This window comes from Stomoxys calcitrans, chromosome 4 (genome assembly GCF_963082655.1).
Source record: "Stomoxys calcitrans chromosome 4, idStoCalc2.1, whole genome shotgun sequence".
NCBI lineage: Eukaryota > Metazoa > Arthropoda > Insecta > Diptera > Muscidae > Stomoxys > Stomoxys calcitrans.
Window position 1 is genome coordinate 169,685,329 of NC_081555.1, and position 19,634 is coordinate 169,704,962.

Sequence of the window (19,634 nt, forward strand, 5' to 3'; positions counted from 1 at the left end):
AACAAATCTTTTTTATTTATTTAAATAAATTATTTAGTTGCTTATTGTGTGTAAGAGGGAGTGTGTGTGTATTGATTTTTTTTAATTCAAATATGAGATGCCGTTACGTTGCACTGCTGCTGCGGTCAGTTACAAAAAGCACTATGAACAGTTGCAATGATGCTCAACAGCTTTTATATCCCTTTCTGTGGTGAATAAAGAACAAAACTCACACACCTTACCACGGCTGGTGTATGGCAAACGACGGCAACCGAAACGTTAGCGACGACGACGACGGCGTCGTCCACAGCAGAGTGTTGTTCTTCTTTTTCCATATGTGTGTGATAATGGACTACTAACATTCACTGGTCGTTTGCTAGGTCTTCTGCTTATAATACAATATACATGTGTAGCTAATAGAGTGAATGTGAGTTACAAGTGTGCGTTAATCTGCTGTTAGTTTAACATTTAAGCCTCTCTTCTGTTTAAGTCTGTGTGTGTGTGTGTATGGGAAAGCACAGACATGAACTCAAATAAACCATAGAACATGGAAATGTTTTTCTTATTCTCAGCTGTTGGATTAAAAAGATGATGTTGTGTGAGGGATGTTAGGTACCTGCTTATTTAGTTATAATCTTTGTATAGGTCTATGTTATGATGACCCACCAATGTTATTATTAGACTCTCCGCCATAAAACATGCATTAGATTAACAGCATTATATGGACATTTAATGCCTGTGTATGTGTGTGTGTGTACATAGTCTACTGGATGGATCATCTAAAATGTTCTCTTTTTGTTTTTTTTTTGGTCTATGGGTTTTTTTCGGATTAAATACAATTTCTAATCTGTTTTTTTTTCTTTTGGTTTGATGTATGTTTGTCCAGATTTAAAAGACCGGTAATTCTACACAGAGACAGATTCAGACAGAGACATTCAATGTTAGGATGTGGTGAATTTTTTCATACTCGTCTTATGACGTTTACTGACGTTTAGGTTAATTCTTTTGGATATTTTTTTTCCAAGAAAGGTATTATTTATTATTTAACAAGTCATATTTAGCATTGTGTTAAAAAAAATCTAAATTTGGATTAAGAAGACAGATGTAGAATTGAAATTTTATTTATTTATTATTGTCACTATAGTTTTAAATAGGGGAATTTAAACTCATTTAAACGGGCAAAAGCTTTGCCAATTTCTTGTTTCCGAATATTTTCTTAGTTCACAAGCATTTTCTTGGAAAATTTAAAAAAATATATTTTTCTCTTAAAAAAATAGCAAATAAATTAAACATAAATAAATCTGGAGTTATCGCTCTTAATATATAAAACGATCTAGCTATATATATACGTCCGTCCGCACAAAAGTCTGTGGAAATCAGGCTACAATCTTTAAAAAGAGGGCCGTTTAAATTTGAAGATGGGCTCTATCAAACTATGGGTTGATTTAGCTCCATATAAACTTATATCCTGATTGGATTTTTTATACCAATTTGGAATTTGGAATTTAAACGCATGTAAACGGGCAAAAGTTTTGCCAATTTGTTGTTTCCGAATATTTTCTTAATACATATGCATTTTCTTGAAACATTTAAAAATATATTTTTCTCAAAACAACAAAAAAAAAAAAAAACAGTAAGGAAAGGCAAAAGTCGGGCGGTGCCGACTTTATAATACCCTACACCTACCCTATCAATACAAAAGTTGGGCTATATCTAGTTCTGAACCAATTTTAATGGACCTCGGTCGATGTATTCAGATAGCTTATAAAAATTAATGTATCAAATTTCGAGCAAAGCAAATATATTCAAAATGTAATAACTACGGTTGACAAATGACAAAAAATCACCAAAATGTGACATATATATGGGAGCTATATCTAAATCTGAACCGATTTCGATCAAACTTTATGGATATTGTGGAATTCGCCAAGGAAGGCGTTGTACAAAATTTTGGGAAGATTGGTCAATAAATGCGCTTGCAGTGGGTCTAGGAGTGAAAATCGAGCGATATATATATATGTGAGCTATTCCCAAATCTGAACAGATTTCTATGAAACTCAACAGTAATATCGAGAGTCATAAGAAAATCCTTCCTACCAAGTTTTGAGAGAATCGGTTAACAAATAACCATTTTATTGCTGTATTAATGAAAATCGGACGAACATATATATGGGAGCTATATCCAAATCTGAACCGATTTCTATAAAATTCACCAGTTATATTGGGAGTCATAAGAAAATCCTTCCTTCCAAGTTTTGAGAGAATCGGTTAACAAATTACCATTTTATTGCTGTATTAATGCACATCGGACGAACATATTAATGGGAGCTATATCCAAATCTGAACCGATTTCTAAAAAATTCACCAGTTATATTGGGAGTCATAAGAAAATCCTTCTTGCCAAATTTGGAAAGAATCGGTTAATAAATGATCATTTTATTGCAGCATTACTGCAAATCGGATGTACATATATATGGGAGCTATACTGAAATCTGAACCGATTTCTATGAAATCCACCAGTAATATTGGGAGTTATAAGAAAATCCTTCCTACCAAATTTCGAGATAATCGGTTAACAAATGACCATTTTATTTTTGTATTAATGCAAATCGGACGAACATATTAATGGGAGCTATATCCAAATCTGAACCGATTTCTATGAAATCCAACAGTAATGTCAAGAATCATGAGAAAATTTCTGCTTCCAAATTTCAAGAAAATCGGTTAATAAATGATCATTTTATTGCAGCATTACTGCAAATCGGACGTACATATATATGGGAGCTATATCGAAATCTGAACCGATTTCTATTCAATTCATCAGTAGTGTCGAGAATTATAAGAAAATCCTTGCTGCCAAATTTCAAGAGAATCGGTCAACAAATGACCATTTTATTGCTGCATTAATGCAAATCGGACGAACCCATATGTGGGAGCTATATACAAATCTGAACCGATTTCTATGAAATTCACCAGTAATGTCGAGAATCATAAGAAAATTCTTGCCGCCAAATTTCAAGAGAATCGGTCAACAAATGACCATTTTATTCCTGTATTACTGGAAATCGGACGAACATATATATGGGAGCTATATTCAAATCTGAATCGATTTCTATAAAATTTATCAATAATATCGAGAGTCATAAGAAAATCCTTCTTGCCAAACTTGGACAGAATCGGTTAACAAATGACTATTTTATTGCATTATAACAGCAAATCGGATGAACATATATATAGAAGCTATATCCAAATCTGGATCGATTTTTTTCAATTTCAATAGGCTTCGTCTCTAGGCAAAAAAACATGCCCATACCAAATTTGAAGACGATCGGATGAAAATTGCGACCTATAGTTTGTACACAAATTACCATGGACAGACGGACAGCCAGACGGATGGATGTACAGACAGACGGACATAGCTAAATCGAATCGATCGGTATACTTATGAATGGGTCTATCTCTCTTCCTTTTGGGTGTTACAAACACGCGACGCGCTGATAATCTAGCTAGAAGAATGCATACCCGATGATTGGAACTTCAGCATACTATGTACCGTACATAAGAAAGGACAAAGGCGGAATATGGCAACCACAGAGGAATAAGTCTCCGATACTCCTTTGCGTTCAAAGGTATTTCAAGTCATGTCTAAGTTTAGTATCCCTGCAAAATTAATAAGACTCTGAAGAATGGAACTTGCTGATACACGTGCCTCAGTAAGAATAGGAAAGAATCTCTCCGAACCATTCAATACCAAACGAGGTTTCAGACAAGGAGACAGCCTATCGTGTGGTCTCTTTAATATCCTTTGAAAGAATCGAAAGAGTCAGTGAAAATGGGTCTGGCAGTATATGGAGATAAGACGAAATGGATGGTTTCAACTCCCAAAACGCCTTGTACAACCGAGCAGATCAAGAAAGTGAAGAAAGTTGGGGAACCACAACTTTGAGATAGTCAGTAACTTTATCTGCCTCGGCACCGCCGTAACCGAAACGAATGACACCAGTTTTGAGATTAAGCGAAGAATAATACTGACAAACCAGTGCTACTTTGGACTAAGTAAGCAGTTTAGAAACAAGGCCACCTCTCGACAGACGAAGATTACGCTATACAAGACACTGATACTACCGGTGCTGTTATATGGTTCTGAAGCATTGGTACATGGGTGAAAGCATATGAGGCAGTACTTGGAGTATTTGAGAGAAAGATTCTTCGTAAAATATATGAACCAGTTTGCGTTAGTGGAGAATATAGGTGACATATGAACCACGAGCTGTATGCGCTGTATGACGACGATAGCATGCGTTGGCGTTGGCTAGGTCAAGTTGTCAGAATGGATGCAGAAGCTCCAGCAAAGAAGTTTTTGAAGGCAAACACGTTGGTACACGCAAACCGGGAAGACCAAAAGCCCGATGGAAAGATCAAGTGGTGGGAGACACCTTGAAATTTGGTGTCAGAGATTTTAGAATGAGCGCAGAAGATCTAGGCGCTTGGAACGCTATTCTAAGTTCGGCTAGTGGAACAAATATTCTTGCATATCCGATTAAAGTAAGTATTTATGATCGCCATAACATTTGAAGTCGATTAAGCTATGGTCATCCATCCGTCTATCTTTAGAATGCACTCTAACTAAAGAGTAGATGAAGCGATCCGCTCCAAGCTTTGCATAAATTCTTCATATTGATGTAGGTCATTTTTCAAGTGGCCTGATGAAGCCTTACGGTACGGTGTAAATTGCATTGTTTTGTACAACCACTTGAAAATGTGCCCTTTTTACAACAAAACTGGCCAAAGTCTTAGTTTTCTTGGAAAAAATTAGCATCCTTCACAGAATATGGCGCAAAAACCATCAGGTTTTTTATTCTCTCCACCATAGGATTGGGGTATACTAATTTCATCATTCTGTTTGCAACACCTCGAAATATGCGTCTAAGACCCCATAATATATATATATTCTTAATCGTCGTCACATTTTAAGTCGAACTAGCCATGTCCATCCGTCTGTCCGTCCGTCCGTCCGTCTGTCTGTCGAAAGCACGCTAACTTCCGAAGGAGTAAAGCTAGCCGCTTGAAATTTTGCACAAATACTTGTTATTAGTGTAGGTCGGTTGGTATTGTAAATGGGCTATTTCGATCCATGTTTTGATATAGCTGCCATATAAACCGATCTTGGGTCTTGACTTCTTGAGCCTCTACAGTGCGCAATTCTTATCCGATTAGAATGAAATTTTGCACGACGTGTTTTGTTATGACATTCAACTACTGTGCGGAGTATGGTTCAAATCGGTTCATAACCTGATATAGCTGTCATATAAACCGATCTTGGGTCTTGACTTCTTGAGCCTCTAGAGGGCGCAATTCTCATCCGATTGCAATGAAATTTTGCACGACGTGTTTTGTTATGATATCCAACAACTGTGCCAAGTATGGTTCAAATCGGTTCATAACCTGATATAGCTGTCATATAAACCGATCTTGGGTCTTGACTTCTTGAGCCTCTAGAGGGCGCAATTCTCATCCGATTGCAATGAAATTTTGCACGACGTGTTTTGTTATGATATCCAACAACTGTTCCAAGTATGGTCCTAATCGGTTTATAACCTGATATAGCTGCCATATAAACCGATCTCGGGACTTGACTTCTTGAGCCGCTAGAGGGCGCTATTCCTATCCGATTTGGCTGAAATTTTGCATATCGTATTTTATTATGACTTTTAACAACTGTACCAAATAAGGTTTAAGTCGGTTCATAACTTGATATAGATGCCATATAAACCGATCTGGGGTCTTGACTTCTTGAGCGTCTAGAGGTCGCAATTAGTATCCGATTTGCCTGAAATTTTGTACGACGGATCCTCTCATGGCCATCAATATACGTGTTTATTATGGTCTAAATCGGTCTATAGCCCGATACAGCTCCCATATAAATCGATCTCTCTATTTTACTTCTTGAGCCCCCAAAGTGCGCAATTCTTATTCGAATTGGCTGTCATTCGACACAGGTCTCCTACATATATTTAATTATGGTCCAAACCGGACTATATCTTGATATGGTCTTATATCTTTTTTCTTATATCCTTTCTTGCCTAAGAAGAGATGCCGGGAAAAGAACTCGACAAATGCGATCCATGGTGGAGGGTATATAAGATTCGGCCCGGCCGAACATAGCACGCTTTTACTTGTTATTACAAACAAGTAAAAGCGTGCTAAGTTCGGCCGGGCCGAATCTTATATACCCTCCACCATGGATCGCATTTGTCGACTTCTTTTCCCGGCATCTCTTCTTAGGCAAAAAAGGATATAAGAAAAGAGTTGCTCTGCTATTAAAACGATATCAAGATATGGTTCGGTTCGGACCACAATTAAATTATATGTTGGAGACCTGTGTAAAATTTCAGCCAATTCGTATAAGAATTGCGCCCATTGGGGCTCACGAAGTAAAATAGAGAGAACGATTTATATGGGATCTGTATCGGGCTATAGACCGATTCAGACCATAATAATCACGTTTGTTGATGGTCACGAGAGGATCCATCGTACAAAATTTCAGGCATATCGGATAATAATTGCGACCTCTAGGGGTCAAGAAGTCAAGATCCCAGATCTGTTTATATGGCAGCTATATCAGGTTATGCACCGATTTGAACCTTATTTGACACAGTTGTTGAAAGTAAAAATAAAATACGTCATGCAACATTTCAGCCAAATCGGATGGGAATTGCGCCCTCTAGAAGCTCAAGAAGTCAAATCCCCAGATCTGTTTATATGACAGCTATATCAGGTTATGGACCGATTTCAACCATACTTGGCACAGTTGTTGGATATCATAACGAAATACTTCGTGCAAAAATTCATTCAAATCGGATAAGAATTGTGCCCTCTAGAGGCTCAAGAAGTCAAGACCCAAGATCGGTTTATATGGCAGCTATATCAGGTTATGGACCGATTTGAACCATACTTGGCACAGTTGTTGGGTATCATAACAAAACACGTTGTGCAAAATTTTAGTCAAATCGGATAAGAATTGCGCCCTCTAGAGGCTCAAGAAATCAAGACCCAAGATCGGTTTATGTGGCAGCTATATCAGGTTTTGAACCGATTTGAACCATACTTGGCACAGTTGTTGGATATAATAACAAAACACGTCGTGCAAAATTTCATTTCAATCGGATAAGAATTGCGCACTCTAGAGGCTCAAGAAGTCAAGACCCAAGATCGGCTTATATGGCAGCTATATCAGGTTATGGACCGATTTGAACCATACTTGGCACAGTTGTTGGATATCATAACAAAACACGTCGTGCAAAATTTCATTCTGATCGGATAAGAATTGCGCACTCTAGAGGCTCAAGAAATCAAGACCCAAGATCGGCTTATATGGCAGCTATATCAGGTTATGAACCGATTTGAAGCATACTTGGCACAGTTGTTGGATATCATAACAAAACACGTCGTGCAAAATTTCATTCGAATCGGATAAGAATTGCGCACTCTAGACGCTCAAGAAGTCAAGACCCAAGATCGGTTTATATGGCAGCTATATCAGGTTATGGACCGATTTGAACCATACTTGACACAGTTGTTGGATATCATAACAAAACAAGTTCGTGCAAAATTTCATCCCAATCGGATAAGAATTGCACACTCTAGAGGCTCAAGAAGTCAAGACCCCAGATCGGTTTATATGGCAGCTATATCAAAACATGGACCGATATGGCCCATTTACAATACCAACCGACCTACACTAATAAGAATTATTTGTGCAAAATTTCAAGCGGCTAGCTTTACTCCTTCGGAAGTTAGCGTGCTTTCGACAGACGGACGGACGGACATAGCTAGATCGACATAAAATGTCACGACGATCAAGAATATATATACTTTATGGGGTCTCAGACGAATATTTCGAGTAGTTACAAACAGAATGACGAAATTAGTATACCCCCCATCTTATGGTGGAGGGTATAAAAATGGCCAATGCAGTAGTTTTCTTGAAAAAAATTTAGCTTCATTCACAGAATATGGCGCAAAAAACATCAGGTTTTTTTACTACCCCAAATTATCGATAGGCTGTTCAATGCTAAAAATTCAGCATAAATTCATATCTGCGAAAAGTTCCTTAATTCACTGACTTAAATCTAAGTCGCATATACATTTCTTAATTAAATTCAATACATAGTTGAAATTCCTTAAAACCAATCCAGGTCGCTTAAGCTAGTTATGAAATTTGGACATCGAAATGTAGTAGCAATTTCAGAGAAATAGTTCTAAATTTATTGCCAGTTGTTAATCTAATATAAGATTTGTTTTTTGAGATAACAATGCTAAGTAGTCTTTTTTTCTTCAGATTTCTTAACTTAGTTTATTCTCTTCATCATACTAGCCTCCTCGTCTCCCCCTCCTCTGTTTTTCTTCTTATTCTTTGTCGAACGCCAATCACCCCCAATAAAATTTGAAAAGTTATGAATTGAAATTTAAATTTCAAATATGGGGTGTGATGAGCTTTGATCTTTTGGACATATGAACTCAAAAAATTGCTTATGAACTGCTAAAGAAGTTTTTCGTTGAATTTTAATTAATGTTTTTGTACGGTTATAGTTATAAAATTTGCATATTCGAATTCACATTGATTTTTGATTTGCAGTTTTTGTTTTCCTAACAAATTTTTATTGCCACGAGTTTTTTAGTTTTCGTGGTAAAACGAATTAGAGGCAGTGTGTGTCAAATAAGCTATGGTGTTATACACTCAAGGAAAAATTTGATTGGAGTTGATTGATTGGTTACAAACTGAACTACTTAAGACCCTAGGCAACACGCCAAAGAGGCGTATGCAATTACTCATCTGAGCAAACTGGTTAGAAGAATGCATACACTCAGAGAAATTAGTCTGCTGATATCAGCAAACATTGTCTGCTGATCTTTATTTTCTTTAATTGGCTATGACAGAACATTTGTTCCACTAGCCGAACATAGAATAGCGTTTCAAGCGCCAAGTTTCGAGGTCTCTCCCACCACTTGATCTTTCCATCGGGCTTTTGGTCTTCCCGGTGTGCGTGAACCACTGTGTTTGCCTTCAAAAGACTTCTTTGCTGGAGCTTCTTCATCCATTCTGACAACATGACCTAGCCAAGGCAGCCGTTGTATTTTGATGCATGTAACTATGCTATCGTTGTCATACAGCTCGTGGTTCATACGTCGCCCATATTCTACATTAACGAAGAATCTTTCTCTCAAATACTCCAAGTACTGCCTCATCTGTTTTCACAAGTACCCATGCCTCAGAACCATATAACAACGCGGGTAGTATCAGTGTCTTGTATAGTGTAATTTTCGTCTGTCGAGAGGTGGCCTTGTTTCTAAACTGCCTACTTAGTCCTAAGTAACATCTGTTTGCCAGTATTATTCTTCGCTTTATATCAAAACTGGTGTCATTCGTTTCGGTTATGGCTGTGGCGAGGTATATAAAGTTGCTGACTATCCCAAAGTTGTGGTTTCCAATTTCTCCATTTTCTTTATCTGTTCGTTTGAGCAAGGTTTTTTGGGAGTTGAAACCATCCACTTTGTCTTATCTCCATTTACTGCCAGACCCATTTTCACTGACTCTCTTTGGATTCTTTTAAAGGCTGCAGTTACTACTTCCGGTGAACGACCCATGATGTCGATGTCGTCGGCATAGGCGAGTAGCACGTGTTCTCTTGTGATTAGTGTGCCATATCTATTCACATCTACATCTCGTATAATCTTCTCCAGCAGGATACTAAAGAGATCACACGATAAGCTGTCTCCTAGTCTGAAACCTCGTTTGGTATTGAATGGTTTGGAGAGATTCTTTCCTATTCTTACTGAGGAACGAGTATCAGTAAGTGTCATCCTGCTGCAGTCTTATTAATTTTGCAGGGATACCAAACTCAGACATGGCTTGAAATGCCTTTGAAAGTATAGGGCCTTCGAAAGCGGCTTTGAAGTCAACAAAGAAATGGTAGGTGTTAATGTGTTCTTCTCGGGTCTTTTCTTGGATTTGGCGCAGTGTGATAATCTGGTCCAGGGTGGATTTAGCAGGTCTAAAGCCGCATTGATAGGGCCCAATTATCTCATTGACTTTAGGTTTTAATCTTTCACACAGTACGCTCGAGAGTATCTTGTATGCGATGGGGAGGAGACTTATTCCTCTGTAGTTGGCACATTCCGTCTTGTCTCCTTTCTTGTGTACGCGACATAGTATGCTGAGGTTCCAATCATCGGGTATGCGTTCTTCTAGCCAGATTGCGCAGATAAGCTAATGCATATGCCTTATCAGCGTGTCGCCTCCGGTCTTAAATAGTTCAGCGGGTAATCCGTCGGCTCTTGCTGCCTTGTTAGTCTTTAGTCGGGTCACTGCTACTTGGACCTCATTCTGACTAAGAGGTAAACATTCTATACCATCATCAGGGATTGGTTTTGCGGTGTCCTCTTCGCCGCCAACATTGGACACTAGCAGTTGGGTAAAATGTTCGTTCCATATCCTCAGCATGTTATCTGTGTCAGTTACCAGATTTCTTTCTTTGTCTCTGCAGGAGGATGTGCCTGCACCAAAGCCATCGGTTTGATGTTTAATTCTTTGGTAGAATTTCCGGACTTCATTCTGACTCCTGTACATCTCAGTTCGCTCACACTCACGTCATTCCATTTCCTTTTTCTTTCTGCGGGGAAGAGACGTTTCTCCTCTCTCCTTTTCTCCCGATACCTCTCCTTCATCTGGCGCGTTGCTACTGATTGCAGGGTTGCTCTACCCATTCCTGTCAAATGTGGTCCAAATCTGACCATATTTGGTTAAAGGGGGACACCAGAACTCGCTGTGCCAAATTTCATTGAAATCGTATGAGCTGCTCCCTTTATAGGCTCATTACACTATATCGGGAAATCGGTCTATATGACAGCTATATCCAAATATGGTTCGATCTGGACCACATTTGACAGGAATGGGTAGGGGTCTACCAGAATACACAGTGCCAAATGTAATCGAATTCAGGTAATAAATGGATCTCTTATGGCCTCAATATCCTATATCGGGTGATCGGGCGGTAGCTCTATAGGGCAGCTATATCCAAATATGGTCCGATCTGAACAGTACTTCACAGAAATGGGAAGGAGTCTACCAGAACTCACTGTGCCGAATTTCATCGAAATCGGATGAAAAATTACCAATTTATTGCCTCAAGACTTTAAGCCTGGAGATCGGTCTATATAGCGGCTATATATGACTAAAATCCAATTTTATGAAATCAGAATATCAGGTTTATATACAAAGAATACGAAATCTTCAAAAATTGTTTGGAAAATGTTTTTATAACCATGATATCTGTAAAATTATAACTACCCAAAAAAGGTATTTATTGGGTATTTACCCAGGTATTTACCGGGTATTTACCCGGTAGAAACCCATCTCTACCTATTACGCAAAAAATTTAAAGTCTTTCAGGTGAAGGCTCAAAATGGACTTCAAGAACCCAAAAGCTGCGGTATGGGTGCTTTGGCATCTATAGTCGAGAGTAATGCCACAAGCACACCACCAGTCGTCAGACTAACAAATGAGGCAGAGACGGATAAACCAGGGGGATGCGCAGTTCGTCCTCAGCCTTTCCGATTCAGACTCATACAGCAACAGTGTCAATGAAACCGTCTTTACAGCTGTATCGAGAGATGAGGACTCGGTATGACGGCAGTAGTGAGCGAGAGCTTAGCTAAGCTCACAAGAAGAGTGAGAAAGCAACCGGGGCACAACGAACGCGACTGAGGTGTATGCACCAATGGGGCGAAAATGCAGGATGCTGGTAGGCATTGAACTGACATTCCAAGTACTTCTAGGGAAGCTGAGAACAGAATCAGATCTCCTGAAGAGTTTAGCACGTTGATTAAGAAAAAGAGCTTCCCGCTTTCAAGTACTATGGGATAGACCAAGCCAGTCCTCCCTCTATGGAGACTCCAGACCTGGACCAGTATCCTGCGAACGCCTGCTGAATCTTCATGGAGGGCTGTGACTTAAAAATAGAGGTATTGAGCTGAAACTTTGCACAGATTCCTCTTTTGTCCATAAGCAGGCGAAGTTCGAAGATGAGCTAATATATCGGACTATATGATTTAGCCCCGCATATAGACCGATTCACCGTTTTAGGGTCTTTGGCCCATAAAAACCACATTTATAATCCGATTTTGCTGAAATTTGGGACATTGAGTTGTGTTTTGCCACCCGCATCATACTTCAATTTGGTCCAGGTCGGCCCAGATTTGGATATAGCTGCCATATAAAACGATCTTTCGATTTAAGGTTTTGAACCCATGAAAGGCGCATATATTTTCCGATTTCGCCGAAATTTGGGGCAGTGAGTTGTGATGGGGTCATCGACAAATTTCTGCAATTTGGTCCAGATCGGTTCAGATATAGCTGCCTTGTAGACCGATCTCTAGATTTATGGTTTTGGGCCCATAAAAGGCGCATTTAATGTCCGATGTCGCCGAAATTTGGTACAGTAAGTTGTATTAGGCCCCTCGACATCTTTCAGCAATATGGCTCAGATCGGTCCAGATGTGAATATAGCCGCCATATCGACCGATCTCTCGATTTAGAGTCTAGGGTCCATAAAAGGCGCATTTTTTGTCCGATTTCGCCGACATTTAAGACAGTGAGTTGTGTTAGGCCCTTCAATATTCTTCTTCAATTTGGCTCAGATCGGTCCCGATTTGGATATAGCTGCCATATAGACCGATATCTAGATTTAAGGTTTTGAGCCCATAAAAGGCGAATTTATTTTCCGATTCCGCCGAAATTCGGGGCAGTAAGTTGTATTAGGCTCCTTGACATCTTTCAGCAATATGGCTTAGATCGGTCCAGATGTGAATATAGCCGCCATATCGACCGATCTCTCGATTTAGAGTCTAGGGTCCATAAAAGGCGCATTTTTTGTCCGATTTCGCCGACATTTAAGAGAGTGAGTTGTGTTAGGCCCTTCAATATTCTTCTTCAATTTGGCTCAGATCGGTCCCGATTTGGATATAGCTGCCATATAGACCGATCTGTAGATTTAAGGTTTTGAGCCCATAAAAGGCGAATTTATTTTCCGATTCCGCCGAAATTTGGGACAGTGAATTGTATTAGGCCCCTCGACATCTTTCAGCAATATGGCTCAGATCGGTCCAGATGTGAATATAGCTGCCATATAGACCGATCTCTCGATTTAGTGTCTGGGGCCCATAAAAGGCGCATTTTTTGTCCGATTTCGCCGACATTTAAGACAGTGAGTTGTGTTAGGCACTTCAATATTTCTTTTCAATTTGACTCACATCGCTTCAGATTTGGATATAGCTGCCATATAGACTGATCTCTCGATTTATGGTTTTGGGCCAATAAAAGGCGCATTTAATGTCCGATTTCGCCGAAATTTGGAACAATGAATTATGTTAAGCCCTTCTATAGCCCTCTTCAATTTGGCCCATATCGGTCTGGATTCCTACCTGGGGCTCAGGATCTCAAATTGGGAGATCGAGGGTTTGTACATTCGAACCGAGATTGTCCATTTGCAAACCGACCTACATCCGTAAAAAGTTTCTGTGCAACGAAGGACAAACGAACGGATAAAGATATTGGTTGCCCAAAAAGTAATTGCGGATTTTTCATATAGTCGGCGTTGACAAATTTTTTCACAGCTTGTGACTCTGTAATTGCATTCTTTCTTCTGTCAGTTATCAGCTGTGACTTTTAGCTTGCTTTAGAAAAAAAGTGTAAAAAAAGTATATTTGATTAAAGTTCATTCTAAGTTTTATTAAAAATGCATTTACTTTCTTTTAAAAAATCCGCAATTACTTTTTGGGCAACCCAATATATTCTCGGAATTTTAAATGTTTATTGCTGAGGTTGAGGAGGTGGCCACCGTAGCGCAGAGGTTAGCATGTCCGCCTATGACGCTGAACGCCTGGGTTCGAATCCTGGCGAGACCATTAGAAAACAATTTTCAGCGGTGGTTTTCCCCTTCTAATGCTGATAACATTTGTGAGGTACTATGGCATGTAAAATTTCTCTCCAAAGAGATGTCGCACTGCGGCACGCCATTCGGACTCGACTATAAAAGGGAGGCCCCTTATCATTAAGCTTAGACTTGAATGGGACAGCACTCATTGATATGCGGGAAACAGTTTGCCTCAGTTCCTTAGTGAAATGTTCATGGGCAAAATTTGCATTTGCATTGCTGAGGTTTTAACCAGATTTTGTGCAAAACTTCTGAGCCCTAGTAGGGTGCCTATTGGTGGGTGTTCAAAATTGGACACCTCATCCCTACAAACGTTTTTGTTTCGGGTTGCAATGGGGCATATCTCACTATCCATATGGTTTCAGCACTGTTACATCTTTTTTTTTTCAAAATTTGCCAGTGTTCGTATCACCCATAAGTTTTCCACACATTTTTCATTGAAATCTATAAATTTAGTAAAATTTTTGTCCATAGAATATTAAATAGTTCTTAATTAAATGTTCAATAAAAATGCCATGTTGGAACAGATATCGCATAAACACTATATCAAAATTCTCATTTTCGGAAATTTTGGGAATATTTTATAATCAAATTATGGTTATAAATGAAATTGGATTTATGGATGCTAGTATAGGTCTGCACCTGTTTTTGCACAGCCATAATTTCTACTTGAAGACTGAAAACAGTTGAGAGTTACTTTTCAGCGACTTTGTTGTTTGGTGATACACATGTTTATGACTGTAACGTAATAAACTATAAAAAAAATAATCCCCACCTCCCCTTTCTTAGATTCTTTCTTAGTACTAAATTTTATGGTTTAAAATTAACCTAGTTTCGTTGAAGATGTTACGGGTTTTTGGACTATTCAAATGTTAACTAAGAAGTTGAGTGGGATTTTCGAATTTTAATCAAGCCGTTTGGAATGTTGGTGCTAACGGGGGATGACATTTCCACCTTTAAAATCTAGAAAAATTACTTTCAAATATTGGCAGAGCAGCTGAAGCTTAAATGTGATGCGATAAGTTTCTTGTGTCAAAATATTCAATGACTTCAATGGATTATCTTCTATTTAAATGATTGTCAATAGCGAGTGTCAAAGAGAGCAAATGGTTAATGATTTAACATTTGAAGATTTCAATAAACAAGACCGGGTTTACTCTCCGAGCATTAAATGGGAGTTTATTTTTATAGCTTCTAACATAAAGAGTCCCGGCCGATACGGGATAACTATGAGCGCCACACAGGCTGGAACTTTGAGCTCCGACTTGTGTGGTGTCCAACGTTATCACAGGAAGCTTAGGTGAAAGCGCGTCCGCAGGTTGCGGATGGTGGAAAGCTCCGTTTTTATGCGGAGTAACTGCAAATGTGGCTGCGGGCAGTCGAGTCTCAGTGAGGAGTCAGGTGTTCACTGGCTCTTTATTAAATACTGAGTGCCAATGATACTCGAGATGACAAGGCGAGTATCATTGGCACTCAGTAAAAAAAAACCAATGGCCAACGAGGAATACATCCCACAAAACCCATTCGGTTGCGGCGCTGGGCCAGTAACCCGCCCCCGGAAAACTATGAGAAACAAAGAAATAGTAAAAACGGCCCCCCCCCCCTCAACGTTGACGACCCATGCAAACGAAAATAGGACCATTGTTTGCGGATCTGCACCTGGAATGTCCGCACTCTTTATAGAGAAGGTGCAGTATACGCGCTGGCGGATGATTGAGAGAAGTATAAGGCTGATATTACCGCCTTACAGGAAGTGCGATGGACCAGAAATAGCGTCACTACAACACCAAACGGTGACGAACAATACTACAGCTGCCATAACACGAGGCATAAATTTGGCTGTGGCTTTGTGGTTAGTCGGAGACTGAAACACCTTGTTTCCAGCTTTACTCCGGTGGATGAGAGGCTAGCTACAATCCGCATAAAAGCCAAATTCTTCAACATCAGCCTTATTTGTGCCCATGCCACGACGGAAGACATGGACGAGCAGACCAAGGATATTTTCTACGAGCCCCTAGAGAGAGAATATGACAGCTGCCCCGCCCATGACATTAAAATCGTTTCGGGAGATTTTAATGCAAAGATAGGAAAGGAAAACATTTGTGGTCCAACAGTCGAGATAACCTCCAGTAATGGATTGAGGCTGATAGATTTCAACAAAAAATATTCAAAAAGCCACTTGACTGTCACCCGATCAAAACACGGGGAACCAAATTGATCACGTTGTGATAGATGGAAGGCATTCATCCAGCGTGTTAGATGTACGATCGATTCGTGGAGCGAATAAAGATTCGGATCATTACCTTGTTGCAGCAAAGGATCGCATCCGTTTGAATATGGTGAGGAAAGAACGATCTGACACTGCACGGAAGCTGGACATTGAAAGGCTGCAAATACAACAAATGGCAGCGGCATTCTCCAATCGACTAACCCAACTGCTTGATGAAAGCACTCCTTATTCCGGGCAAACTATTGCCCACTCCATGGCAAATGCCGCGTAATCCGTACTTGGGTACCGGAAGCCTCCTCCAAGAAACCCATGGCACGACCAAGAGTGTCGAGATGCTACTGAAGCCAAGAAAGCGGTATATAGAGCAACCCTGCCATCAGTAGCAACGCGCCAGATGAAAGAGAGGTATCGGAAAAAAAGGAGAGAGAAGAAATGTATATTCCCCGCAAAAAGAAAAAGGAAATGGAAAGACGTGAGTGTGAGAGTGAAGACCGGAAATTCTACCAAAGAATTAAACATCAAACCGATGGCTTTGGTGCAGGCACATCCTCCTGCTGAGACAAAGAAAGAAATCTGGTAACTGACACAGATAACATGCTGAGGATATGGAAAGAACATTTTACCCAACTGCTAGTGTCCGATGTTGGCGGCGAAGAGGATACCGCAGAACCAATCCCTGATGATGGTATAGGATGTTTACCTCCTAGTCAGAATGAGCTGCAGGTAGCAGTGGCCCTACTAAAGAACAACAAGGCAGCAGGAGCCGACGGGTTACCCACTGAACTATTTAAGGCCGGAGGCGACACGCTGATAAGGCATATGCATTAGCTTATCTGCGCAATTTGGCTAGAAGAACGCATACCCGATGATTGGAACCTCAGCATACTATGTGCCGTACACAAGAAAGGAGACAAGACGGAATGTGCCAATTACAGAGGAATAAATCTCCTCCCCCATCGCATACAAGATACTCTCGAGCGTACTGTGTGAAAGATTTAAACCTAAAGTCAATGAGATAATTGGGCCCTATCAATGTGGCTTTAGACCTGGTAAATCCACCCTGGACCAGATATTCACACTACGCCAAATCCTGGAAAAGACCCGAGAAGGACAAATCAACATCTACCATCTAACATCTAAGCCATGTCTGAGTTTGGAATCCCTACAAAATTAATAAGACTCTGCAGGATGGCACTTACTGATACGCGTTCCTCAGTAAGAATAGCAAAGAATCTCTCCGAACCATTTAATGCCAAACAAGGTTTCAGACAAGGAGACAGCCTATCGTGTGATCTCTTTAATATCCTGTTGGAGAAGATTATGCGAGATGCAGATGTGAATAGATATGGCACACTAATCACAAGAAAACACATGCTACTCGCCTATGCCTGACGACGACATCGAGATCATAGGTCGGTCACCGGAAGTAGTAACTGCAGCCTTTGAAAGAATCGAAAGCGAGTCAGTGAAAATGGGTCTGGCAGTAAATGGAGATAAGACGAAATGGATGGTTTCAACTCCCAAAAAAAATCTTGCACAACCGAGCAGATGAAGAAAATGGAGAAAGTTGGCAACCACAACTTTGAGACAGTCAGTAACTTTATCTACCTCGGCACCGCCGTAACCCAAACGAATGACACCAATTTTGAGATTAAGCGAAGAACAATACTGGCAAACAGATGCTACTTTGGACTAAGTAAGCAGTTTAGAAAAAGGCCACCTCTTGAAAGACGAAAATTACACTATATAAGACACTGATACTACCCGTGCTGTTATATGGTCCTGAAGCATGAGTACTTGTGAAAGCAGATGAGGCAGTACTTGGAGTATTTGAGAGAAAGATTCTTCGTTAATGTAGAATATAAGCGACGTATGAACCACGAACTGTATGAGCTGTATGACGAAGATAGCATAGTTACACGCATCAAAATACATCGGCTGCCTTGGCTAGGTCATGTTGTCAGAATGGATGAAGAAGCTCCAGCAAAGAAGTCTTTTGAAGGTAAACACAGTGGTTCACGCAAACCGGGAAGATCAAAAGCCCGATGGAAAGACCAAGTGGTGGGAGACACCTCGACACTTGGTGTCAGAGATTTTAGAATGCGCGCAGAAAATCGAGGTGCTTGGAACGGTATTCTACGTTCGGCTAGTGGAACAAATATGCTGTCATAGCCAATTAAAGTAAAGTTTGTAAGTAACATAAAGAGTAAAAATTGTGTTTTAAAACATACATGGTATTATTCTTTAGTAGCTATACAAGGGTGGCTATTTGTACTTTACCAACCCTAAAGAGTATTGGTTGGCATTTTTAAAGGAACTAAACAATCTTTGTTATTGAATTTTCCATTCACATCGAATACATTTTTGGGCCACCATTTTATTAATCACTTCAATTAAACCACTCCACCCCCATTGTCCATGTCATATATCTTTTTATTTTTATCCTTTGCTTATTCATTTGGAATTCCCGAAAATACTGATTTTTATTACCCTGGGCCACAAAGGCTCAAGCCTTCATGTATGCGGACACATAAATGGCTGTTTGTAGACTTTTTAATAGAACCCCTTAAATCAAGACACTGAAATTGATTGTTGTTCTTGCTTACTTTTTCAAATGCGATCAATGGCCATTGGCATAAAGGCATACAGAGGCAGAGAAGCCACAAGCAAGCAAGAACTAAGTAAGTGTGTCTTCTATCTCTATGATGATGATGATGATGATGACGATGGTTGCGTAGTTTGCGTGCAAATAGATGATCAAGAACCGGTTGCTGCTTCAGTCTTTGCTGAACATCATATCCATCCATTATTCCTTTTGATGTTGCAAAGCCAAGCCAAATCCAATTCAATGGTCAGTGGTCTGGCGATACAAAGGGGTTTGGATGGCAGCTACGCTTATATTGCCAATACGTGATTGCTTTTATTGCCAACAATTTGGATCTTCTATTTTTATCTTTGCTTTAAGTTTGAAGTACTTGAAAATTGTTGGACAGTGACTGTTTTGAGATGACTTTGTTCTTGTCGAAAGAGTCCTTGTCACTGAAAAAAAAGATAATAAGTTTCGAACTGTATTTTTCAGGCATAGGACAAAAACAGAGAAAAGTCTGCCATTGTTAAAGCGACATCTTCAGCAGCACTAACTTCAAAGCGCCATCTACAAGATTAAACTGGACTACCCTTAATCACATCGGTTGGCAACAACACAAATTGTCATCTGATTTTCTTGTATGCTTATTTGTCATCTAATCATAAACAACAAATAAGGATGGGCTAAATTCGGGCGAAGCCGACCATTTAATACCCTACACCACATTGAGTGTGCAGGCTAAGTCGTCGAAATTAAAGTTTTTGTTTGTTTCTCTTTCGAGACGAGCTCAATGATCAGGAAAGCCAAAGAAGCAAAATTGTAAAATTTAATGATCTTCGCCCGA

General features: G+C 39.7%; 1 protein-coding gene across 1 annotated transcript in view; it reads left to right on the plus strand.

Annotated features, from left to right (window-relative positions):
- The window catches only part of LOC106081184 (serine/threonine-protein kinase S6KL), a 205,821-nt gene that overhangs the window by 113,671 nt on the left and 72,516 nt on the right, over positions 1 to 19,634 (plus strand). The window lies entirely within an intron of this gene.